This window comes from Sciurus carolinensis, chromosome X, assembly GCF_902686445.1.
Source record: "Sciurus carolinensis chromosome X, mSciCar1.2, whole genome shotgun sequence".
Taxonomy (NCBI): domain Eukaryota; kingdom Metazoa; phylum Chordata; class Mammalia; order Rodentia; family Sciuridae; genus Sciurus; species Sciurus carolinensis.
The window spans coordinates 110,715,698-110,742,230 of record NC_062232.1 but is presented as its reverse complement, the minus strand read 5'-3'; the positions used below and the strand labels follow the sequence as shown (position 1 = coordinate 110,742,230).

The 26,533-nt window shown below is 45.3% G+C and overlaps 2 long non-coding RNA genes across 4 annotated transcripts in view; one reads left to right on the top strand and one right to left on the bottom strand.

Annotated features, from left to right (window-relative positions):
• Positions 1 to 7,321, top strand: part of LOC124972660 (uncharacterized) — a 39,212-nt gene extending 31,891 nt beyond the window's left edge. For both annotated transcript variants that reach the window (XR_007106480.1, XR_007106481.1), the window contains exons 8-10: positions 580 to 760; positions 6,187 to 6,334; positions 7,114 to 7,321. This is a non-coding gene — a long non-coding RNA (uncharacterized LOC124972660). The remainder of the gene's footprint in view (positions 1 to 579; positions 761 to 6,186; positions 6,335 to 7,113) is intronic.
• LOC124972661 (uncharacterized) lies at positions 446 to 22,208 on the bottom strand. 2 transcript variants are annotated; one of them, XR_007106482.1, is made up of 5 exons: positions 22,065 to 22,208; positions 18,773 to 18,939; positions 18,202 to 18,350; positions 11,059 to 11,205; positions 446 to 899 (listed from the first exon to the last, which is right to left on the bottom strand). It is a non-coding gene; the product is annotated as an uncharacterized LOC124972661 (long non-coding RNA). The 2 variants fall into 2 exon arrangements; XR_007106483.1 differs by lacking the exon at positions 446 to 899 and adding an exon at positions 3,934 to 4,068.
• Between the last annotated feature and the right edge of the window lie 4,325 nt (positions 22,209 to 26,533).

The following is a 26,533-nucleotide window of genomic DNA, read 5'->3' as shown; positions in this document are numbered from 1 at the left end:
GCCATGTGACAAAACATAAAATGAAGTGGCAGATGGCTGGCCTACCACATGTGAGGTACTTCATTTGATCCTTAGACCCACATAAAAAAATAAACAATAAAATAAACCCACACTGTCCATATCCAAGTAGGAAAAAATACTTATGTATATATATATATATATATGTATATATATATACACACATATATATATGTATATCCAAAAAAGTGAAATAAAAAGTAAACAATACACTATGAACGTAGACATGCAGTGCCCATAAAGTTACAGTCAATAGGGGAAGCATATTTCTTGCCATGGGAAAATGTCATGTTCTCATGTTTAATGAGGAGACAATCATAGAAAAGGATAGAGAGCTCATCATGAGTATCATGCACTCCTCACACTGCACATGAGAAAATATTGCCTCCAGTTCGGTTCATAAGCTAGAATAGTAGGAATCCCATAATCGCTGCTTGTCTTGGAGCATAGTCCAGTGACAGACCCCTTGGACTGGTGAGTTGTTAGCCAGAATAAATCTCCTCCAGCTTCCAGAGCTTTCTCAGTTGTCTGATTTCATTCATGGACTTTATCCTCCTTTAGGAGACCACTGGATGCTCAGGAAACTCCAGGACCAGTAACACCCTGTAAATGACCACGTGATGGGAGAAGATCCTTGGGAAAATTAATTCCACAAGGACCAGAGTCCTGATGACTGAAGAGTAGATTCAGGCCCTCGGTGGTTTCTCTTGAAAAGTGAACGGAATAGGTACACAAAGCTGAGGTAGGAGGGTTTCAAGTTCAAGGCCAGTGTGGCCAACTTGCCAGACTTTGCTTTTCCTTCCATCCTTCCTCACTAACTTTCTTTCCTTCCTGGGGATGGGGACCAAGGTCTTCCCTATTAGTTCTCAGTTTGGTATCCACTGGAAGGGAAAAACAAAATTTTAAGGGTGAAGCATGTTACACATCAAAAGTGGAAGAAACATGCAATAGCCATTACTCTACTTCTAACATATGTGACAACTTGAAATACTATGTGAGCATACATGTGTCCTATAGAGCTGATAGGCACATCAGTCCTGTATCTTAGCCTGTTTTTGTTGTTGTTGTTGCTATGACAATACTGGAGGGTGACTATTTGATGAAGAATAAAATTTGGCCTGGTGCCATGGCACAGGCCTGTCATTCCAGCAGCCTGGGCGATGAGGCAGGAGGATCAAAAAGGGCAAACTTGCTACAACTTAGCACGATCCTTAAGTGAATTAGAGAGATCCTGTCTCAAAATTAAAAATAATAATTTGTAAAAAGGATTGGGCGAGTTACTCTGTGGTTAAGCACCCCTGGATTCCATTCCCAGTACCCCAACCAAGAAAGGGAGAAAATTTAGTTTGGCTCCTAGTTTGGAATCAGGATAGTCCCCGAAGTCCCCTGGGGATCTTCTGGACCAGTGGTGAGGGTCTTCTTGCTACATCATAACATGGCGGAGGGCATCCTGAGGCAGGACAGAGCAATCCTGTGGTCGATAGTTGACTTTTATAGCAGAGTCATTCCTGAGCAAATCTGTGAATCCATGAAGGGACTAATCGATGCCTGAAGGCAGAGTCCTCCTGAGACACTCACCTCCCAAAGTCCCTCCAAATACCACTGACCTATCAGGTACTCAGGTTTCAACCCAGGAATTCCAGAGGACACACCTTGCATTTTGAGACATACCTCATGCTGTCATTTCCATGTTTGTTCAAGGCTGTGGTTTCCATCAAAACCACTAAGACTATCTACTTGCGTAAAGCATGTCCATGAGGGTGTATTTTAGTTTCACCTGTCTTCATTTGGGTGGAATGTGGTAAAACAGAAATTAGTACTGATGACCTTCAGGGGGGTTGTGCTCCTCACCTCCTGAAAGCTGTGTTCAACAGAAACCTGACTAGACAATAATATGAGCATGAATTCAAATGCATTATATATTTCTTTTTCTTGAGTGAGACTAAATCTAGAAAATCGTGCATATATATTTAACAACATCTATAGAAACATCCAAAGTTTTATAGGTTCCTTGGAAGGTCTCCTGTTTCTGCTTTTCTTCCCCTTGGTGCACCCTGAATTTCTGACTCCTTGTCACAGATCACTTGTGCCTTCACTAAAGTGTAGGGCTTTGTGGCCACACCAATTATCCCAGCAACCCAAGAGGCCAAGGCAGGAGGATTGCAAGCTTGAGGCCAGCCTCAACAATTTGTGAGGCCTTGACCAATTTATCAAGACCCTGTGTCAGAATGACAACTTAAAAAGCTATGTGTGTGTGTGTTGCGGGCGGTGGTACATGGAATATCCTCAGTGACTAGACATCCTTGTGTTCAATCTTTAGTCCAAATATTGTAATCAATAACGAAAAAGGCCTAAGGTAACACCTGGTTGAAGAAAAATAAATCTCTTTAGTGATGACACTACTGTAAGATATGTGATCAAATATTTATAAGGAAAAAATTATACATAAAACACATGCAGACAGATACCCTATAAAGTCACAGTCAATAGTAGAATGTATATCATGCTATGGGGAAATGTTCTCATGTTGAATGAGAAGAAAAAGATAGAAATGGATGGAAAAGTAAGTATGAGTATCAGGCCAGCCTGTGACTGCACATGGGAAACTATGGCCTCCCATTGGGTTCATAAGGCTACAAACACCAGGAATCCCGAAGACCTGCTTTTCTTGGAGCACAGCCAAGTACCAGACCCCTTGCATTGGCAAGTTGTTTCCTAGAGAGGGTCTCCTCCAGCTTCCCAGCTTCCTCAGTTGTCTTCTCACATCAGAGACTTTATCCTCCCCAGGAGAGAATTTGATGTTCCAGGAACTCCACAGCCTGTACCACTGAGTCAAGGAAGTGACAACTGAATGGACAAGATCCTGTGGAAGAGTAAGTTCCACCAGCACTGCAGTCCTGATGACAGAAGAGCAGATTCAGGCCCAGTGTGGTTTCTGATGAGTCCCATACTGGAGGCCCAGTGAGGAAGGTGGTCTCAGGATCCAGGCCAATGTGACCCACATGCAAAATGCTGTCTCAAAATTCAAAACTTTTCAATGATTTTAAATTGCAACTCCAAACTCCAAAATAAAAAGGCACCTGCACAGCTTGTTCCATCCCAGAGGGCAGAAGAGAAGGCAGCCATGTTTCCTTGAGCCTTTGTCTCTGGGTGGTGTTTTTTCAGACGGGAAGGGCGGGAGAAGAGCGCTCAGGACCAGGGCTGGTGGCCATGTCTGCAGCTCTACTGCCATCGTGAGGACACAGTTTCCAGTCACCCAGCACCATGAAAGTCTCCTTCCCAGGAGGCCTAGCGGTTGGGAAGACCTGTGCAGCAGGCAGTGGCAAGAGGCTTGGGCTCCCATGCTGTCTGCTTGCCTCCTGCTAGGGCCCTCAGGGACCCTGGACACTGGCGCTCTGATGCAGTATAGACCCTACAGAGCTAGGGGCCCGGAGTGGAATGGCAGCGGCCAGGAGATCCTCCCACAGGAAGTCCTGGGGCTGGGTCTGAGTGCTAGGCTGTGCAGACTGGGCCTGAGGGGACTCTTAAAAGGATAATGCAGGCACTGTGCATACTAACTTCTTGTTCAGGGTCCTTGGAGCAAGAGATAGCAATCCCTTAGGTGACGTCACCATGCTGTTGTGCTCAAATCCCTTCTACCACCAGGGACAACCACAAGGACAGGTCAGTTCTAGGTGGCATAGGGCAGCATCAGCTGTGTGTCCAGTGGGTCACGTGCGGGCCCAGTTCTCTGGAGGCCAGAGGGCCTGAAGAGAAGGGCAGAGAAGAATTGGAACTTCTTCCAGGGCAGCAAGTATGCAAGGTGGAGGAACACTCAACCCTACCCTTGGAAACCTGTTATTCGGTGGAAACTGTGCAAAAATTCACGTGAAATGCATCGGCGTTTTTATAGTCAAAGTTGAACCTATCAAATTTTAGAAGAAATAGAGGTGTATTTCTTCCTGTCATTGGATGTGGCAGTGGTTTCTTCCAGAATTAGAATAGACAGAATGGATGGTGAGTGGCCATCTCTTTTTTTCCTCAAGGGATGGGATCACGAACATGAAGAGGCTGCGAGCCGAATGAGAGAAAATAGTTCAATGATCTGGAATCGTTCCCACACCCAGAATGTTGTGCAGAAGCTGGATCCATAACTTGTGAATTGTGCTGCCTTCAAGATGAGTATTCGTGCATCAGCACGGCGTGCTGACCTTATCTTTTCTTTGGATAAATTTGAAAAATGGTGTATCTGGCTGTAATGGTGGTCCCCAGCCCTGATTTGGAGAAACCTGCATACTGATCTCCACTGTGTGTGCGCTCCTATTCCATCCCACCAAGTGTGTACAAGCGTTCCTTGCCCCAATAATCGCCTGGTTAGACACGTTTTTGTGGTGGGACTAGCCTTGCTGGGATATTCTTGCCGTATGTTTCAAGCATTCAAAACTAGATATTGATGTGGATCTATGTCAGTTGTGTAAGGTGATGCTGCAGACTGTGTGAAATACACGTGCTTAACTTTATCTATGAATAGAAGTACATGTGCTATGTGCAGGTACGTCCATTCTTGTGCATATGCAACTTTTTTTTTTTTTTTTGATGCAAGGGATTAAACACAGGAGCTGTCAACCACTCAGCCATAACCCGTGTTTCACTTTTTTTTTTTTTTTTTGAGACAGGGTTTGCTGAGATGCTTAGACTATGCATAATTGGTGAGTCTGGCTTTGAATGTGTGATCCTCTTGCCTCAGCCTCCCTATTGCCTTTCATTAGAGGTATGTACCACACTGCGCAGCTTGCAACTTTATTTAAAGTTGTATGTCTGCGTGCTGATGGTCAGTATTGGAAGGATTGTAATGCAATCTGACTCGGGGCCCAGGATTTATATCTTTAGTCTTATATATTTGTAAATAGACAGAGACTTTAATGAAAGCCTGAAGCAGCATATGGATGGAGGTCCTATCTTGGTCAATGTTCTCTGGGGGCATTCCCGTTGGTAACTGAATTGGAAAGGCATGGCCTTTTTCTATCTTGCCATGTTGTGTGAATGTAGGAATTTCAGGAAACTCAGTGTTGCTCTAGTATGTACTTAGACTTTAATACAATATGGAGAGAGGAGAATCATAAATATAGGATCTTTGTTGTACTATAATATATAAATAATATGTATAAAATAATTTCTTATAATATACTTTAAAACAACAACTCTGTGTATATGTGTATTAATGTCTTTAATATTTTTTTGTATTCATAACTTTTAAACAGTAGAATTATGTATATCACCACATATTAGTAAATAAGAACACAGTGAAAAAAAAATATGGAGAGAGGATGTATTGCATTAAGCATATATATTTTATCAATCTATATATAGATATAACCATTGAAGGATTTTATGTGAAAAAAACTGTTAATAAACACAAAATGCTTTGTAAAGACCAGTCCAATACATGAGACCTTCATGAATGGTTTAAAAGTTGATGAAACCCAAGTCTTGCAAATGTTTCATGACATTACCAGACACTTCTCAGGAATCAGAAGTGAAATTAGGGTGTGTAAACAGAATGCATGACTCCATGGAATTGAAATGCAAGGGATGGTAGCATCTCACTGTCTGCATAGATGTTTGTATGAATGTGTTAAAAAAATGGACTTGGATAAGTCAAAGATGGTGTGCATGTTAAGTGATGTTTTATGGTAGTGGTTTTCTCTCAATCACAACATGGCTATTTTGTGAATCATTTCCTAGTTCCACCTTCCAGTGATCAAAGAGAAGAGATAGAACGGATCCCTAGTGAAAATCAGGAATACTCATAGGTGGGAAAGCCATGGGAAAGAGTCACAGGACATTCTAGGATATGGGTAAATGCTGGGGCTATGATGTTAGCTGATGAAGCCGTGATAGAACATGTGTCACCTGTGCTCTAAGAATTTATAGTCAGTCCCATGGAGGTGTCCCTTGTGGTGGGATTGTAGAGCTGGCATTCAGTGGTGAGCTCTCTGGAATTTTCCGTGAGAGCTGCACCTCACACAGGCCTCCCAGGGGGCCCAGCCTGCCTAGAGCCTGGGTCTGAGTAGGGAGGAGTCCTCCAGGGGACCTGGGAAGGATGGGAGCCAGGGTGACAACCAAGTGCCTCATGCCTGCATTCCCACTTCCCCAGCCCTTGGTGTAAACATTTCATCTCCTTCCCAGGCAAGGATACCTGAGGTTTGCCTCCAAGAGCCCACGACAATCAGATGCCATGAGGAATCGCTGCAGAAAGAAGGTTGAGTGGAGAGCAGAAATGGGAAGACCCGATCACGTGGAAACTGAGTTCTGGAAGGGAGAAGATGCCAACGGGGTGAGTGGCTAAGTTCTTAAGATTGTGGTTTTGAACTGTCTTTTTTTTTCACTCTTGTTCTGTGTGTTCATGTCGTGGAATCCAGGGCTTTGCACACTAGATCTCACATTGATATCCAATGGAAGGGAAAAGCCAAATTTTAGGTGTGGAACATATTTTCTCAAATGGACCAAATACCAGGTAGCCTTAGTGACTGAAGTATTTCCTGTCTTCTGGAATTTTCCCCCCATTGGATGGGAACAGCCCCTGGAGGCAAGGCTCTCTCTGTTTTGTGGGGCAATGCTGCCATCCTGACACATAGTTTTTGAAAACACAAAGCCCAGAGCTCTTCCTGCACTAAAGCCCCTGCAGGTGAGGCAGGCTGGGCCTGTGGAGGTCCAATGGGGCCAGCTTCAAGCTGGGCCTCCCAACCTCTTTGTGTCACCCAGGCAGAGGCAAAGCACAAATGCAGAGTCTTGGTGTTGAACCTGGGTGGTGATGGACACCAGGAATGAGCACACAGGTGCCACTGAACAGACCTGTCCCTCAACATTTGTAGGAGGGATCCAAGTGCCAAAGCACAGTGCCATCAAGAAAGGGCATGCTTGCTGTTGCTCCAAGGGGAAGAACACAAGGCTGGTAATGTGAAGAGTGTGCATTAGCCCTTTTCTGTTTTTCTTTGACTCCAGAGGGTGTTTATTTTATTGGATTGTAAAGTTTTCACTTTGATATTAAAGAATAAACCAATGACCCGTTCCCAGATAATTAACAGTTTGCATGATAAACACTCATTTCTCTAGGATATAGTCTGTCATTTGAAGAACTCATCGTGAGGGAAACCATTGATGTCCACCTGCACTGGAGGCCTGATATCCAGCAATAGATGTGGATCCCCAGAACGGAGAATTCGCTCATAGTCGGTGACAGGAACCCTTTCCTCTGGGTTCAGTAACTGCAAGGAAGGGCGCTCCTCAGGAGCTGATGAGCCACAGAAAATCTCACAGTGCTGCAGGTCAGTAACAGCCAGGCGCCATTGGCAAGCTACTCAGTGGGACCTGGGCCTCCATAGCTGATTACAGAGGAAATGCCCACTTGGGGCGTCAACAAAGCAACATGCTTCCCCTCTAAGAGACCCAGGACCACAGGGATCTTCTCCATTCCAGTGCAGCCCAGGAGACCTGTTTCCACAAGGAGCACCCCACCAGGCACACAGCGGGTCACCCTCTCTGCTGAGGGTGCTTGGGGAACACGCAGTGATTGTGAAGCATGTGGTCACCGGGGTCCACGGGGATTTGACAATGGAAGCACAGGACAGCACGTAGGCATCATGAGGCAGAGAGCAAGGGGGCCTGCTGTCTGAGCAGCCAGTCACCAAGTCAGAGCTGAGGAGGACCCGGCCCAGCACGCGGGCTCCTGAGCCTGAGCAGGAGCCCACACCACACCACCCAGTGGAGGCAGCCATAGGGGCTGCAGCAAGGGCTTTGGCCAGTTGGGCCAGTGCCTTGCCATGGGGCACTTTGGAGGGCCAGCCGGCTGTGCCAGGTACTGAGCAGGTGGACTGCCGAGCCCACCGCAACCCACGCGGCGGCCAGGCCCTGGTCTGGCTGCAGGTCCAGCTCCTGTGCTAGCTGCCCCCTGCAGTGCGGCCTCTGGTGGCAGCAGGGACCCCAGAAGCCATGTCCTGGCTCTGCTTCCCTTCTGCCAAAAAGAGTGCCTCCAGCTGCCGCTTCAGGGAACTCAGCTCTTCCTTGCGCTGGGCACCATAAACTGTGCATAAACTGGGCACCAAGTCCTTAAATCCTGAGTGGGTCCCTGGGCTCCTGTGCACCCAGCTCGGTGCCCAGACCCACCCCACGACTTCCGGTGACCGCCCCACGACTTCCGGTGACCAGTCTCCTGCTGCAGCCGGTCCTCTCGGGGTCCCTGGCTCTCCAGGGTCTCTGCTGAGAGTGCGCCAGGGCCCAGGTCTCCCTCAGGGCCCGGGGAGAAGGCCAGAGGCCCAGATCGCTGCCCAAGCCTCTCCCAACTCCTCCACAAAGCCACATCGTGCCCGCAGCTGGGCCTCCTGGGAAGGAGGCTGTAATGGTGCAGGGCCCCTTGAAACTGGGGCTTCACGATGACGGTAGTGCTCCAGCTATGGCCACCAGCCCTGCTCCTGCGCGCTCCTCTCCCGCCCTGGCGGTCTGAAAAAACGCCACCAGGAGAGAAAGGCACCAGGAAACATGGCTGCCCAGAGCTTTCCCCAGTTCCATGGAGACAAACTAGCTCTCAGTGCTGCTTTTCCTTCCAACTCTGCTTTTATTGAAATGCTTATGTATTCTGTGATTCTCAGACATGGTTTGCCCACGTTGGTCAGTACTTGGGGGCAGTTGTGGTGTCTGTGCAGCGGCTTCCAGCTTCTCTGTCCTTCCATTTTTCATCAGAGCTCACAGGGAGGCCCCAGTGGAATGCCTTCCTCCACTGGGCCTCTGCTCTCTCTGATTTCATGTTCACTGGGGCGCTGCTCCTTACATTGTCTGTTTCACTTCCCTCAGTGTTCCTCCCTCAGTAGTGTCTGAGTTTTCTACTTCTGTTTATGCATTGAAGAATAAAGAGAGAAACACATGAGCAAGATTCCAGAACCTGTGGCATTTAGCTCCATTTGAAGTAACATTCTGCCTCACAGCATTTGACTCTTGGTTGGTGAGTGATAGCATTATGAGATCTGATGTGAAAGCATTCTTTTCCTTGTGAATATGGGAGAATGCGACACACCCACCCACACACCCACAGACAAAGGAAAAAACTAAAAAGGATGGAATTGAAATGGAAACTGCACAATTTTTTTTGATGGGATATGGTGGAAGAAAGGTAAAGTAGGTTCTAGGAATTCAAACCAAGGCCTCCCACAGACTAAGCAAGTGTTCTACAAGTGGTCTCTATCTACAAGCCATGCTATATAGAAACTATGCAGGTATGTTTGTCATCTGTTATTTCATGTTCATTTGTTTCATATATGCTTTATATATTAGTGTATATATTACGTTATGTGTACATTATATTGGTACAGGTGTTATACATTTGTCACATGTATTTGCATGCATATGGTATGTGAGATATACAGATGACATACATATAATAGGTGTACATATTAGTTTTGACTGCTGCCTAGGGAGGGATATGGGCTGTTAGTGGTCTGACCTTTGTGTATATGTTCCTAACCATTCCACCAGTTTTTCTGACATTATCCAGGATATTAAAACTGAAGTGTTTCAGATGGATGACTCAACCTTATCTTTCCTAGATTGGTGGACTTCCCTGTTGAACATCCCACATTGGTGTAAGCGCCATCTCACAATTCTATTTTTAATCACCCTTGGTAGTATTCTCCCATATTCCTGTGCCCATAGTTTCCCAGTTCTCCCTAGACAATGGTGTCTCCCATTGCAGTGGTCGGCACTGCAATGGAGAGATGACTTCTCCTACCCTGGACTTTGGACCAACCTCACCCACCTGGAAAAGAGCAAGGACTTCCCCTAAATACCACCCCCTTTCAGCCAGAAATAGCCCTACTGAATCAAGCCCCAAAAGAATTTAGAGGCTTGAGTCCTGAAGAGGGGAATGTTAGTTAGCCATGAAGAGGTGAGCAGAGGGAAAGGGCAATGAAGGCAGGCACCAGGTCTGGCCACCATTATTGAAAAGTAAGATAGCTTGCTCAGGCCTATGCCCTAGGTGTTCAACCAACTAAGTGGGGACAGGAAATGGAGGCAAGAACAAAGCCCTCAATTTCCTTAAAAACTCCAGCTCTCTACACACCACACTGTCTGCCATCCTCTCTTCCAGGTGGTCCCTCCAGTCACCTACACTTGTCCCCCTCTCTTATTAAACCTTTGCTGGGAGGAGTCAAGAGGACGCACCGAGATTAGAGGGGGTTGTCCCAGCTCCCTAATGCTTCCACTTTGGATGACTTCTCTATTGATCTCTGACCTGATGACTCCCAGGGGAACAGGCTTTACGAAGTTCAATACCAGTGACCAAAGTGGGTATTCTTGCCTACTCCTGGATCTTAGCATGAAGCCTCCAGTCTGTGCCCTGCAGTGGGTTTGTCCCAGGTTTGCTATGTCACACTGAGAAAACTGCCCCCTGATCATAGTTTCTGGGGAGTGTTCACTTGCTTTGCATGGATATCACAGTCACCAAATGTTATTGCATTTCTAGAAAACATCATGCTTCTTTCCAATGTACCTGCTATGACAACCACACATCAAGGGGTGATGTGAGGTGACAGGTGACACCACATCCACCAGACAAGACTTTGTAGATGTAGGTTTCAGCATCCATCCTCCTCACTGTTATTGGTGCTGATCTCTTTAAACACATCTGCTGCACTAGAAGGAGTTCCAATTCTCCCCTGCCCTTTAGACAACTGGGTGAGCACCTGTGACCTTCTGGACACACAGCTACTGCTGCCATGTACCACAGCACAGTGACTTCCCAGAAGGCCATGCCTTCTCTTGCTATCTCTTGCTACGTTGTTTGATACATGCGTTATGTACCCCGAGTGTGCCTTTAGCTTTTCGCTGCATTCCTCTTCTCCAGTACACATGCTTAAGACTCAGGTTCCACCCCCATGACTTCATGTGACAGCATCTCCACTCTTAGAATTTGACTTTTAGTTGTCATGTGATTATCCTGGATTCCATGCCAATAAAACACACACACACACACACACACACACACAGAAGTGTAAGGCCATAGCCACTTACCCCATTGGCGTCTTCTCTTCCAGAACTCAGTTTCCACATGACTAAGTCTTCCCATTTCTGCTCTTCACTCAGCCTTCTTCCTTCCATTGTCTTCTCCTGGTATCCAATTGTCTTGAGCTCCTGGGATGCAAACCTCTGGATTCCTGCCTAGAAAGGCATAGAAAGTGTGAATACCAACGACTCAGGGAAGCCCACCAGGAGTGACACTTGTACTGAAGTGACTGTAAATTCTTATCTACAGAGTCCAGATGTCCTCTCATGGCTTCATCATGTAACACTGGAGCATACGCATTTTCCCATATCATACAATTTCCTACGACTATTTCCCCATGCCTTTACTCTCTATAGGTGTATTGCTGGTTTTCACTAAGGAATCAGTCATGTTTTCTCTTTGGTAACTAAGACACAGAGTTTGTATAGGACTCAAAATAGCCATATGCTGATCTACAGAAAAGCACTCTCTTCATACTTTTGGTTAAATGCCTATACCATTTTGAGTATTATTCCCATTCTTTTAATACATTGACAGGAACTTGTATATAGATATTTAAATAGCACAATAAATTTGCTCTTAAAATTGCATTTATACTGTGTGTTTTGGACCTCATATTTTTTCTTCCTATTCCTGAGCCATTTTTGTTATTGCCATATAATGGAAGAATGGAGGAACTTTGGGTTGTGTAGAGTGGAGGGGGTGAGGGTATGAAAGGTGGTAGGTGAGACAAACATCATTACCCTATGTACATGTATGATTACACGAATGGTGTGAATCTACATCATGCGTAACCAGAGAAATGAAAAGTTGTTCTCCATTTCTGTACAATGAAACAAAATGCATTCTGCTGTCATGTATAACTAAATAGAACAAACAATAAAAAATAATTTCAATGTTGAATTGTACAAATTCTTAAAACTTTTGCAGTTACATCATGTCCCCTGTTAATCACAAAATATTTTCATTTAACAATTTCCATTTTAAAATCTAACTACCTACAGATATAGATACATAAGTAAATTCCATGCATATTATAAATTTACTTATATTTTTCTGTTATGCATTTTATGCTGGAGAAATTCAATAGCTTTACATGGTTCTCATATTTGTATCCTAAATTGTCGTCTTACAATTTCATCTTTAAAAACCATGAAGAAAGCAAAATTCAACAAATGGTCAAAATAGCCATCTCTCAAATCCAGTCATCCAGATGTGTGCTGTGAGAGAGCATTAAGGTAGCTGTATTCACACCTTTTACATTCAAATCTTTCATTCAAGTGTGTTTATTTAAATCGAAATAAAAAGAGGAAAGATCTAAACTGGGCCTAGTAGCACAGGCCAGTAATCACAGCAGCTCTCAGGGCTGAGGCAGGAGGATCCCAAGTTCAAAGCCAGCCTCAGCAACTTTGCAAGACCCTGTCTCAAAATAAAATTAAGAAAATAAGAGGCCTGGGGATGTAGCTCAGTGGTTAAGAATCCCTGGGTTCAATCAACCCTGGTCCCAAGAAAAAACAAAAAGAAAACAAAAAACTAAAGATACATATAGGTTAACCAAAAATATCACATTCAGACATACTCTCACACAGACCACGATCACAAATATAAAGCTTTAAAAATTGTGTAAATTGTATATGAATGGATGTACCCACATATAACTCACATTTAATTTTATCTTTAGATATAATTTTATATATTTTAATTTTACACAAAGTCTTCATTATCAACTTGCACCACTGACATATATTCACTTTTTTTTTTTTTTTGCAAAGAGACAATCTTTGCTTCTTTACAATCTACATTCTACAACAGGCAAATAATAAATGAAGTAATGGCATAGTAATGCCACCTATGGCAGGCAAGAACTTTAAAATTCACGTTCATTTTCAATTGTCTGCATCATCCATTAATGTCTAATTTGATTTTTGTTTGAAGACTATAATAATTGAACTCCTTTTCATCTGTTTTTTATTTTTATCTTGTACCTACGATCGAATCCCTGAGGACTCAACCACTGAGCCACATCCTCAACCCTTTTTATATTTTATTTTGAGACAAGGTCTTGCTAAGTTGCTGAGGCTGCCTTTGAACTTGGGATCCTCCTGCCTCAGCACCTGAGCTGCTGAGATTCCAGGTGTGCGCCGCTCTGGCTCCATATTTTTAAGCAAATGCTCCCTTAGAAAAAGTTTCAGCAATTCTTGTCCCAGCTAGGTAATTCTACCTCTCTCCAGATTTCTTAGTTACAGGTAGCAGAGACATTTAGGTGTTCCTAAGACATTCAAAAGCACAGTTGTTTCTGCAATATGCCACCACAACTGGCTTACTATTTACATTCTGGCAGTGTCACATCGTGGGATGCATGCCCCAAGGCACAGTGAGACCAAGTGGAGGCCTGCTAACTCTTGCTCCAGGAGGTGGAGACAACAGAGAAGTGCGCATCAGGACCTGCATTTCACCCTGGGAAGATTCCTGGAAACCTACCCATACCAGGTAGAGATCTCTGCCTGGCATATGACATTGGGTCACAATCTCCTGGTAGCTGCTGGACTACTACTGGCCTCTCAACTCTCCCAGTTCCTTACAATATATTGCTAGTGATCACGACTGGTGTAAGGCAGTAGAAGTAGGGCACACTGGAGCATACTTATAATTTCAGCACCGTGGAAGCTGAGGCAGGAGGACCACAAGTTCAAGGAAATCCTAGAATATGTGGTGCCTTGAGTAGATTGAGAGCTGTCAGGCGATACTGTCATAGGAAGTCATGTTCACTGGACCCAAAGAACCCACTCAAAAATAAATGCAGGCCCTATGGTGCATTCATCTCCTTGTTCTTCCTTTTGGAACATGACCCAGCAGGCCCTTATGTGTGGTCACTATGCTATGGATCCCTCATAGCTTCTGTCAGAGTATAATTGCCTTTTCCTAATGGACATTTAGCAGTGTTTAGTATGCTTGGTAGAACTCTCAGATCAAACAAAATTTGCTGAAAGCAAAGACATATCTCAGATGAAGTCATATAAGGGGAGTGCATGGAACTCTTTGTCCCTGACCTTTTCCGGAGGAAATTAAAGTCCTTGAGGTTAGTGCAGCCACTCTGGAAAGCAGTGTGGAGACTCCTTAGAAAACTTGGAATGGAACCACCATTTGACCCAGCTATCCCACTCCTTGGCCTATACCCAAAGGACTTAAAATCAGCATACTACAGAGATACAGCCACATCAATGTTCATAGCTGCTCAATTCACAATAGCCAGACTGTGGAACCAACCTAGATGTCCTTCAATCGATGAATGGATAAAGAAACCGTGGTGTATATATATACAATGGAATATTACTCCGCCATGAAGAGTGATAAAATTATGGCATTTGCAGGCAAATGGATGAAACTGGAGAATATCATGCTAAGTGAGATAAGCCAATCTCAAAAAACCAAAGGACGAATGATATCGCTAATAAGTGGATGATGACACATAATGGGGAGTGGGAGGGGTTAGTGTTAGGGTTAGAGTTAGGGTTAGGGAGTGGGGCAAAATGGAGGAAGGAAGGACTGTATAGAGGGAAAAGAGGGGTGGGAGGGGTGGGGGGGAAGGGAAAAAATAACAGAATGAATCAAACAACATTACCCTATGTAAATTTATGATTACACAAATGGTATGCCTTGACTCCATGTACAAACAGAGAAACAACATGTATCCCATTTGTTTACAATAAAAAAGATAAATAAATAAAAATAAATAAATAAAGTCCTTGAGGCCTGGGTTCGCAAATCATATTCTACCACTCAATTTCCTTCTCTTTTTCATATCTGATTGTAGAACAAGAGGCTTTCTGGGCCTGTTTTCTTGTGAGACTGGAGATAAGAACAAACCCCATCAAACGTTTTCTCTAGGCCTGAGTAATCAGATACAATAGCAGTGTACCTACCTCCTTCATCTGGACATGGAATTCTTTCTACTCCCTCCCTCTCCACTTGGCATCCCGTTTTGGCAGCTTGTCTGAATATTCTAGCAGGGGAGCACAGCTACTTGCATAACCTTCCCTGAAGTATGGTTCTATTCTATGTGGAAGATCATTCTCTTGAATGTAGTGAACTTTAGGAAAGATACATATGGAGCAGTGAAGGATGAAGTGGGTATCTGCCTAGCCAGCTAGAGTCGCTCAATCAACGCTAGAGATCAGCAGGGTGACATGTCACAGCCAGATCACCTTCAAGTCTTGGCATTCCCATTTTGACGTGTGGATCTCTTCAGCTAGCCAAAGGTGGACTGGATTCCAGAATTTAGGGTGCTCTTTGACACACAATAAGCATACCAGATGCCACTGAAATTCCCCTATAATGAACTCGTAGATAATGCTTAAAGAGCTCTAAGATATAGGTCTTTTCTTGTGAGACATGCAGATTAGGATTCCACACTGTCAAAAGGAGCTGAGGTTCCACCCCAAGACTTCCTGTGACAACTTCTCCAGCCTGCTGCTGATTCACGCAGGGCCCCATTGCTCTCCAGATTCTATGCTAAGTGAGTGCTAGTATCCAGTTCTCCCTTGTGGCCTCCACAAGGCACAGAGGCCCAGCTTGGAGCCCAGTTTAGGTCCCTTAACAGGCAGGATCTTTCCCAAAAAGTAGGTCTCACTGAAGAAAACTGTAATGAGGTATTTTGAAACTACTTGTGAGTGATGGCAGTAGTGCTGTAAATAGTCAAACAAGCCCTGACAATGGGTTCTTCTCCTGCCCTTCCTGTCTGAAAATACACCACCCAGAGACAAAGGCTCAAAGGAACATGGCTGCCTGATATCTTGTGCAGAATATTTAATCAAGCTCACAATGTTTTAGATTTCAGTTGGAAACAAAACTGTAGCCTAACCACCTTCATCAGAGATCTCTTTTTCTGAGAAATTAAATGTTTACTCTTTGTGCTCATGCAGTTCTGTTGTTTACTCAGTTTTACATCTCAAGCATACCCAACTAATCAAGTTGTCTACTTTTAGAGCCAAATCTCTATTCTCAGAAAATCATGAAAAATCAGGGGCAGTATTAAGGCATTTGTAGTCATCAGGCAACATGTTTCTTTACTTGGCTTACAACTGTTAATGACAAAATTATTCAGATGCTTGTGAAAATGGCAAGAAAGATTTGATTCAAGAGTACTGGACTTTTTTCCTTTCCTTCCTTCCCACTTCTCACTTCCTTCCTTCTTTCTTTCCTTCTTGAACCCAGAGTGTCAGGCATGCTAGCACATTCTCTACCACTGAGCAATATCACTAGCCCAAAGGAACAAAAATAAAAAGCTTGTGGCTAGGCCTAACCACCATGGGATTAGCTGCCTCTATCTGTTATCCACAACAACCCATTGCATTTGCCCAGATCAGTAGGGAGAAGTCATATGACTAGGCTTATGTCATAGATTTGTGGAAGGAGAAGTCAGGAAATATGAAGAATTCACCTGGAAAAAAGTACAAAATTCCATGCTCTGCCACTTCTAATCACTCATAGGTAAACATTGGAAATTTCAGGCAGCAACTCAGTACTTCTACAGAAAAATGGCAGAGAATTCAGTATTAAGTGTAGTAAACAGGCTTTCTACTTCTAGGCATCTTCCTTATCTTCAGTAATGCCATACTACAAGTGGACTAAGTAGAAATCCTTTCATCTATACATAATGTACAAGTCTTAGAACCTCTTGTTCACATGTTGCTATTTATATACATAAATAAAAACAAAATTTAAAAAAAAGAGCACGAGGCTTGGGATTTTGCTTAGTGCTAGAACTCTTGCTCACATTAGAGAGGACCTGAGTTCAATCCTCAATATGCAGATAATAATAATAATAATAATTATAGTCAAGATTGTCACAATATGGGAGAAAGAAAACAATTAGGATTAACTTTGAACCCAAGAACACATTTTTAGAACCAAGGAGCAGAGAGATGGAGACAGTGCATGGGACATCTCTAGGAAAAGACGTGAAGAGTAGGAGGAGGCTTGCTAAACTGACTAAGATACTTGTTAGAACTGGGCAAGGAGACCAAACAGAGGGCCCTAAGATGAGTCTCAAGGAGTAAGCTCAGGAATCTGTAACATTGGTCAAGGGAATTGTCCCTAATTCAGGCTATTAAGGAGGCCTCCATTTATTGGGTCACACTATGTCTATGTCAATTGGGAGGCAACCGTTGGCTTGGATTCCTAGAAGGAACATATTGGTATCTCTCATCTATGTGACATACACTCTGTAGGGGTGAATATATAGTAGTTGAAGGACAAAATACCTTTATTTTATTTATTTCTTTTTTATGTAGTGCTGAGGTTCGAATGCAGTGCGGCAAATTTGCTAGGCAAGCATCTGCTACTCCATTTTATATTTTGTCACAATGGCTTATGAGAGCTTCCATTAGTAAATTCAAAAAAGGTTGCCTGCCAAGGAGTCAAAAACAGGACCCTGCTGATAAGAAGAAAAGCACGACCACCAGAAGATTCATATACGTGCATACGTTTCCCACAAAAACTAAATCTCTATTAAATTAGAATTAATGCATTCCTCCCCTTGGAGCAAGACACACAATGCCCTTTTGTGATGTCACTGTCCTAGAGCCCATGGATCCCACCTCATAGCTGGGTGAGAACAGCAGGACAGGATAGTCCTGGGGCCACCTGTGTATTCAAACCTGGTGTCCGTTGCTGATCAGGTTCTACAAGACTCTGCATTTCTGCTTTGGTCCTGCCTGGCCCCCAGCAAGGTACTGGCTAAGCCCCATTTGGATCTCGGTCCAACAGACTTGCTACTGGCCCTGCCTCGCTTATCTGCCAAGGCTTTATGCAGAAAGGACTCCTGAGGTAGGACTCTATGAAAATGATTCCTTAACTAGAATTGCCTCCAGGTGGTCAATTTGTGTCCCTCCAGCATTAAAAGAAAAAAAGAAAAATTTCAGGAGAAGACAACACTCCAGATTCTGTGGTTGCCTTGCATTTTGCTCAATTTCTAGAAATGTGCTTCCCTGCTGAGATTTTGCTTTGGGGTTCCAGTGACATCAATGTGAGATCTAATGTACAAAGTCCTGGGATCCATCCTAGGACCACATTGGGAAACAAAACAAAACAAAACAAAATAAAACTTTAAAAAGTTCAAAAAAGAAAAGCACAAAGCTGCAGTCACTCACCCACAGGCCTCCTCTCCTTCTCTATGCACCCATTTTCCACGTGACCAAGTCTTCCCCTTTCTGCTCTGCACTCAGCCTTCTTTCTCTGGCCTTTCCTCTTGGGATCCAATGTCTCCTGCTCTTGGATGCCAAAGCTCAGGTGTGCTCACCTAGGTAGGAGTAGGAAATGTTTACACCAAGGCCTTGGGAAGAGGGAATGTAGGCCCCAAGACACTTGGTTGTCAGCCTGACTCACATCCTCCCCAGGTCCATACTCAGACCCATACTCAGACCCATACTCAGACCCAGCCTCTAGGCAGGATAGGGCCCCTGGGAGTCCTACATTAGGACAATAATTTCCAGAAATTGTGGCTCCTTCATATTTCTTCCACTTTTGATGTGTAACATGCTTCCCCCTTAAAAGTTTGTTTTTCCCTTCCAGTGGATACCAAGCTGAGAACTAATAGGGAAGACCTTGGTACCCATCCCCAGGAAAGAAAGTTAGGGAGGAAGGATAGAAGGAAAAGCAAAGTCTGGCAAGTTGGCCACACTGGCCTTGAATTTGAGACCCTCCTACCTCAGCTTTCTGTACCTGATTCCTTTCACTTTTCATGAGAAACCACCCAGGGCCTGAATCTATTCTTCAGTCATCAGGACTCTTGTCCTCATGGAATTAATTTTCCCCAGGATCTTGTCCCATCAGGCTGTCATTTACAGGGTGTTACTCGTCCTGGAGTTTCCTGAGCATCCAATGGTCTCCTAAAGGAGGATAAAGTCCATGAATGAAATCAGACAACTGGGAAAGATCTGGAAGCTGGGGGAGATTTATTCTAGCTAACAACTCACCATTCCAAGGGGTCTGTCACTGGACTATGCTCCAAGACAAGCAGGGATTATGGGATTCCTACTGTTCTAACTTATAAACCAAATAGGAGGCAATAATTTCCCATGTGTAGTGTAAGGAGGGCATGATACTCATGATGAGCTCTGTATCCTTTTCTATCATTGTCTCTTCATTAAACATGAGAACATGACGTTTTCCCATGGCAAGAAATACGCTTCCCCTATTGATGTGACTATATGGACACTGTATGTCTATGTTCTGTAGTCTATTGTTTACATTTTATTTTACATATTTGTATATACATATATGTATATATATAAATAATTTTGATTTGTAGATGAACACGTGTATTCATTTTATTTGTTTTTTTTTTTATATGATGCTATGGATGGAATCCAGCATCCAGCACATGCTAGGCCATTCCGTTTTATATTTTGTCACATGGCTTATGATACACGCTCATTACTAAATTCCAGAACGGCACCTTCCAAGGAGTGCAGAAACAGGCCTGTGCGGATAAGAAAAGCACTACCAACAAACTTCTCATATGTGCATGTTTCCCAAAAAACATACATCTTATTAAACTTGAATTAATATGTATACTGTCCTTGAGATCAGACCGGATCTGCAACCACCACAGGATAGAGGACATGATGTACATGAATAACATAAACACCCAGTCTTGTACATCAACATTCACACCCTGAAGTGTAAATGGGAACATTGAAAATAAACTCTGATGAACATCGATTCAGAAAAGGAGACCCCGTAGTGCTTCTGTTGAAACTGTAAGAGTTTTCCCATGGTATGGTTTCAGTGGCTGTGCCCTGGAGAGCCTGTGTTGGAAACTTACTTCCCAAAATTGTATGTGACCAGGAACTGAAGAACATCTGGGAGATGATTAGTTCATGAGGACATGCAGAGTCACAGATAAGTCCACCCATGGATATATAGATTTTTAAAGGGAGTGACCTGGTTTTAAAAGCCAGGGGTCTCCAAGAAGCTTCCTCTTTCTCTCCTTGAAATGGTCTCCTCCACTTTCAGCAGGAAGACCCTCATCAAAAGCTCAGCACACTCCAAGCTCTTGGATGTCCCAGTCTCCTGAAACTTGGGTCCAAGAAATGTCTAGTTTTTTTACAGATTACTCAGCTTCAGGCATCACTTTGCTATGGCAACAGCACCTGGAAGTAAGATAGGTCACCATGTGCAAATTGGTTCCCCAGAAGACTAATGGATTTACACTTTCGTTTCCAACCGCAAAATAGAGTAAAAGAGGTTGAACTTTGTCATTTCTCTCACCTGGTGTTAGCACTCACAACTACTGAGGAACACTGAGTGAGTGACACAGAGAATAATGCAAGGAGCAGCGTCCAGTGAACATGAAATCAGAGAGAGCAGAGGCCCAGTGGAGGAAGGCATTCCACTGGGGCCTCCCTTTGAGCTCAGATGAAAAACTGAAGGATAAAGAAGCTGGAGGCCGCTGCACAGACACCACAACTGCCCCCAAGTCCTGGTCAACGTGGGCAAACCATGTCTGAGAATCACAGAATACATAAGAATTTTTCAATAAAAGCAGAGTTGGAAGGAAAAGCAGCACTGAGAGCTAGTTTGTCTCCTGGGAACTGGGCAAAGCTCTGGGCAGCCATGTTTCCTGGTTCCTTTCTCTCCTGGTGGCGTTTTTTCAGACCGCCAGGGCGGGAGAGGAGCGCGCAGGAGCAGGGCTGGTGGCCATAGCTGGAGCACTACCGCCATCGTGAGGCCCCAGTTTCAAGGGGCCCTGCGCCATTACAGCCTCCTTCCCAGGCGGCCCAGCTGCGGGCACGATGTGGCTTTGTGGAGGAGTTGGGAGAGGCTTGGGCAGCGATCTGGGCCTCTGGCCTTCTCCCCGGGCCCTGAGGGAGACCTGGGCCCTGGCGCGCTCTCAGCAGAGACCCTGGAGAGCCAGGGGCCCCGAGAGGACCGGCTGCAGCAGGAGACTGGTCACCGGAAGTCGTGGGGCGGGGCCTAGGAAATGCGCTGGGTGCACAGGAGCCAAGGAACCCACTCAGGGGCTGAGGGAAGGAGGTCGCCTTGGCTCAGGGTGCCCAGCGCGAGGAGGAGCCGAGTTCCCTGAAGCGGCGGCTGGCATCATCGTTTTTTGGCAGAAGGGGAAGCGGAGCCAGGACTTGGCCCAGTGTCCCCTGGAGGGGAGCGTGTTGTTCTCTGACGCCCTAAGTGGGCATTTCCCCTGTAATCAGCTGTGGAGGCCCAGGCTTGCTGGGTGTGCCGGGCTGTTTCTCATCTATAGACCTATGAGACTTTCTGTGGCTCATGAGCTCCTGAGAAGCGCCCTTCCTTGCAGTTAGTGCCCCCAGAGTAAAGGGTTTCTGTCACCGACTATGAGCAAAGTGTCCATTCCAGGTGCTCCATCAACTGCAGGATGTCAGGCTTCAAGTGCAGGTGGACTTCTATGGCTTCCCTCATGCCCTGTTGTTCAAATGATACACTATTGACTGCAGACAGGAGTGTTTAATATGCAAATGGTTAATTATTTGGGAATGGGTCATTCTTTTATTCTTGAATATTAAAATGACAACGATAAAATATAATGAAATAAACACTTTCTGGAGTCTCTCAAATTAAAAAAAAAAAAAAAAAAAGAAGAAAGAAAGAAAGAAAAAAAAAATGCCTAAACAGGCTCTTCCCGTTAACAGTCTTGTGTTCTTCCCCTTGGACCAACAGCAAGCATGCCCTTTCTTAATGGCATGACTTGCCTCCCATGCCTTGTTTGTGCCCCTCCAGCATGAAAAGAAAAAAAAAGAAAAATCGTGAGAGGAGAAAAACACTCCAGAAACTATGACTGCCTTGCATTTTGTTCAAATTCAGGAAATGTGCTCCCCTGCTGAGATTCTGCTTTGGGGTTCCAATGACATCAACGTGAGACCTAAGGTACAAAGTCCTGTGATTCATCCTAGGACATTGGAAGACAAAACAGAACAAAAGCAAAAAACTGAAAACGTAAGAAGATCAGAAAGAAAAGCACAAGGCCGCAGCCACTCACCCATGGGCCTCGTCTCCTTCTCTATGCACCCATTTTCCACATGACCAAGTCGTCCCCTTTCTGCTCTGCACTCAGCCTTCTTTCTCTGGCCTTTCCTCTTGGGATCCATTGTCTCCTGCTCTTGGATGCCAAAGCTCAGGTGTGCTCGCCTAGGAAGGAGTACGAAATGTTTACACCAAGGCCTTGGGAAGAGGGCATGTAGGCCCCGGAAACTTGGTTGTCAGGCTGACTCACATCCTCCCCAGGTCCCCTGGACTCCTCTTCCATACTCAGACCCAGCCTCTAGACAGGATAGGGCCCCTGGGAGGCCTACATTAGGTGCAGCTCTCACAGGAGGGTCCAGATGGCTCAGGACTGAATGCTCAGTAATCCATCCATGCAGCTGTGTGACAACAGCAAGAATGGCCACTACTGGTGGTACCTGTATGCTCAGTCCTGCTGTCCCTAAAGCTCTAGCTTCTACACTGCAAGACTGCAGTTACGCTTTGCTCTCTCCTGGCCTCAGACAACCAGGCTGGGAGGCCTCCATTGGTAAGTGAACCCTCAGACTCCCAGGGGTCCTGTCTTGCTCAGCTGTTAGGTCTTGCCTGCAGGATGGGCTAGGAGTGGAACCTCTTCAAGGGATTTCCTCAGGATGGCAGTATTGTCCCACGAGAGAGAGCTAGCCTTCTTCCTTCCAGGTGTTGTGCTGCTTCCACTCAGTTTGAACAAGGAAGGAAGGAAGGAAGACAGACAAGTGAATAATTCCCAGAAATTGTGGATCCTTCATGTTATTTCCACTTTTGATGTGTAACATGCTTCACCTTTAAAATATTGTTTTTCCCTTTCAGTGGATACCATGCTGAGAACTAACAGAGAAGACCTTGGTCCCCATCCCCAGGAAAGAAAGAAAGTTAGGGAGGAAGGATGGAGGTAAAGCAAAGTCTGACAAGTTGGCCACACTGGCCTTGAACTTGAGACCCTCCCACCTCAGCTTTCTGTACCTGATTCCTTTCACTTTTCAAGAGAAACCACACAGGGCCTGAATCTACTCTTCAGTCATCAGGACTCTGGTCCTTGTGGATCTTAATTTTCCCTAGGATCCTGAACCTTCAGGTCATCATTTACAGGGTGTTACTGGTCCTGGAGTTTCCTGAGCATCCAATGGTCTCCTAAAGGAGGATAAAGACCATGAAAGAAAGCAGACAACTGGGAAAGCTCTGGAAGCTGGAGGAGATTTATTCTGCCAAACAACTCACCATTCCAAGGGGTCTGTCCCTGGACTATGCTCCAAGACAAGCATGGATTCTGGGATTCCTGCTGCTCTAGCTTATGAACAGAATTGGAGGCATATTTTCTCATGTGCAGTGTAAGGAGGGCAGGATACTCATGATGAGCTCTATATCCTTTTCTAACATTGTCTCCTCATTAATGTTTTCCTATGGCATGAAATACGCTTCCCCTATTGACTGTGACTTTATGGGCCTCTATGTCTACGTTCTGTAGTGTACTGTTTACAATTTATTTCACTTTTGTTGGATATACATATATATATGTATACATGAATACATACATATATATGTTTTTTTCCTACTTGGTGATGGACATTGTGGGTTCATTTGACTGCGTGTTATTTATGTGGGTCTAAGGATCAAATCAAGTACCCCACATGTGCTAGGTCAGCCATCTTCCACTTCGTTTTATATTCTGTCACATGGATTATAAGTGCTTCTCATTAGTAAATTCCAGAATGGCACCTGCCAAGGTATGAAGAAACAGGACTGCGTGGACAACAAAAGCAAGGTCACTAAACTTTTCATATGTGTATACTTTCCCACAAAATATATAACTCCATTAAATTTGAATTAATGAATACTGTTGCTGAGAGTAGAGAGGATTTGTAATCACCACAGCTTAGAAGACATGATGTTCATGAACATCCTCAACACCCAGTTTTGTACATCAACACTTTCCCCCTGAAGTATAAATGGGAACCTTGAAAATAAACCCTCATCAACATCACTTCACAAAAGGAGACACCCCTAGGGCTTCTGTTGAAATTGTAAAACTTTCTCCAGAAACTTTCAGTGGCTGTTAGCTGGATATCCTGTGTTGCAAACTTACTTCCCAAAATTATATGTGACCAGGAACTGAAGGATATGTGGGAGATGATTGGTTCATGAGGACTCTGCCTTCATGCAGAGTCACAGATCAGTCTACCCATCGAAATAAAGGTTTACTCGGAGGTGACCTGGCCAGGGATCTCCAGGAAGCTTCCTCTGTGTCTCCTTGAGATGGCCTCCTCCACATTCAGCAGGAAGACCCCCATCAAGGGCTCTAAAGATGCCAAGCTCTTGGACTTCCCAGTCTTCTGAACCTTGGGGACAAGAAATGTCTAGTCTTTACAGACTACTCAACTTCAGGTATCATTTTGTTATGGCCAGAGAAAGTGGACTATGACATGTCACCATGTGCATATTGCCTCTGCAAAAGATCTATGTATTTACACTTTTGTTTCCAAGCTGATGACATTTCAAAAATAGAGTAAAAGAGGTTGAACTTTGTCATTTCTCTTCACGGTGTTAGCACTCACAACTACTGAGAAACACTGAGTGAGTGAAACAGAGAATAATGCAAGGAGCAGCATCCAGTGAACATGAAATCAGAGAGAGCAGAGGCCCAGTGGAGGAAGGCATTCCACTGGGGCCTCCCTGTGAGCTCTGATGAAAAACTGAAGGACAGAGAAGCTGGAAGCTGCTGCACAGACACCACAACTGCCCCCAAGTACTGACCAACGTGGGCAAACCGAGTCTGAGAATCACAGAATACATAAGCATTTTTCAATAAAAGCAGAGTTGGAAGGAAAAGCAGCACTGAGAGCTAGTTTGTCTCCTGGGAACTGGGCAAAGTTCTGGGCAGCCATGTTTCCTGGTGCCTTTCTCTCCTGGTGGCGTTTTTTCAGACCGCCAGGGCGGGAGAGGAGCGCGCAGGAGCAGGGCTGGTGGCCATAGCTGGAGCACTACCGCCATCGTGAGGCCCCAGTTTCAAGGGGCCCTGCGCCATTACAGCCTCCTTCCCAGGAGGCCCAGCTGCGGGCACGATGTGGCTTTGTGGAGGAGTTGGGAGAGGCTTGGGCAGCGATCTGGGCCTCTGGCCTTCTCCCCGGGCCCTGAGGGAGACCTGGGCCCTGGCGCGCTCTCAGCAGAGACCCTGGAGAGCCAGGGACCCCGAGAGGACCGGCTGCAGCAGGAGACTGGTCACCGGAAGTCGTGGGGCGGGGCCTAGGAAACGCGCTGGGTGCACAGGAGCCAAGGGACCCACTCAGGGGCTGAGGGAAGGAGGTCGCCTTGGCTCAGGGTGCCCAGCGGCAGGAGGAGCCGAGTTCCCTGAAGTGGCGGCTGGCGGCACAGTTTTTGGCAGAAGGAGAAGCGGGGCCAGGACTTGATTTCTGGGTCGCTGCTGCCACCCGAGGCCCTGCTGCAGGGTTTGCAGCCACAGCAGAGCCTGCTCACTCCCGTCGGCTGCATTGTGCGCAGGGGTCCACCTGCTCAGTACCTGGCACAGTCACCAGGGGCCACTGTGGCCTGGTGGATTCTGTCGTGGTCCTGACAAACAACCTGGCCCGCCAAAGTGCCCCTTGGCGAGGCACGGCCCCACAGTTGAAAGCCCTTGCTGCAGCCCCCATGGCTGCCTGTATTGGGCGGTCGTGAGCGGGTCCTTGCCCAGGCCCTGACCCCAGCCCTGGCGCTAGGCCAGGTACTCCTCAGCTCTGAGTTGGTGCCCAGAAAAACAGGTTTCTGTCACAAACAGTGAGCGACTTGTCCATTCTGGGGGCCTCAGCTATTTCAGGATGTTAGGCATCTTCAAATGATGGACTATATACCACAGACATGAGTATTTAATATGCAAAGTGTTAATCATCTGGGATCGGGTCATTCATTTATTCTTTAATATCCAAAAGAGAATTTTACAATCCAGCAAAATAAACACCCTCTGGAGTCTCTCAAATTTAGAAAAAAGAAAAAAAAAAAAAAAAAACAAAAAGAGAGAGAGAGAGAGAGAGAGAGACAATGGCTAATGCAGACACTTCAGGTTTCCAGCCTGTGTTCTTCCCCTTGGAGCAACAGCAAGCATGCCCTTTCTTGATGGCACAGTGCTTTGGCACTTGGATCCCTCCTACAAGTGTTGAGGGGCAGGTCTGTTCAGTGGGACCTGTGTGCTCATTCCTGGTGTCCATCACCACCCAGGTTCAACACCAAGACTCTGCATTTGTGCTTTGCCTGTGCCTGGGTGACACAGAGAGGTTGTGAGTTCCAGCTTGAAGCTAGCCCCATTGGACCTCCACAGGCCCAGCCTACCTCACCTGCAGGGGCTTTAGTGCAGGAAGAGCTCTGGGCTCTGAGGTTTAGGAAACAGTGTCAGGATGGCAGTATTACCACACGAAACAGATAGCCTTGCCTCTAGGTGCTCTGTCTGTGCCCATCCTATGC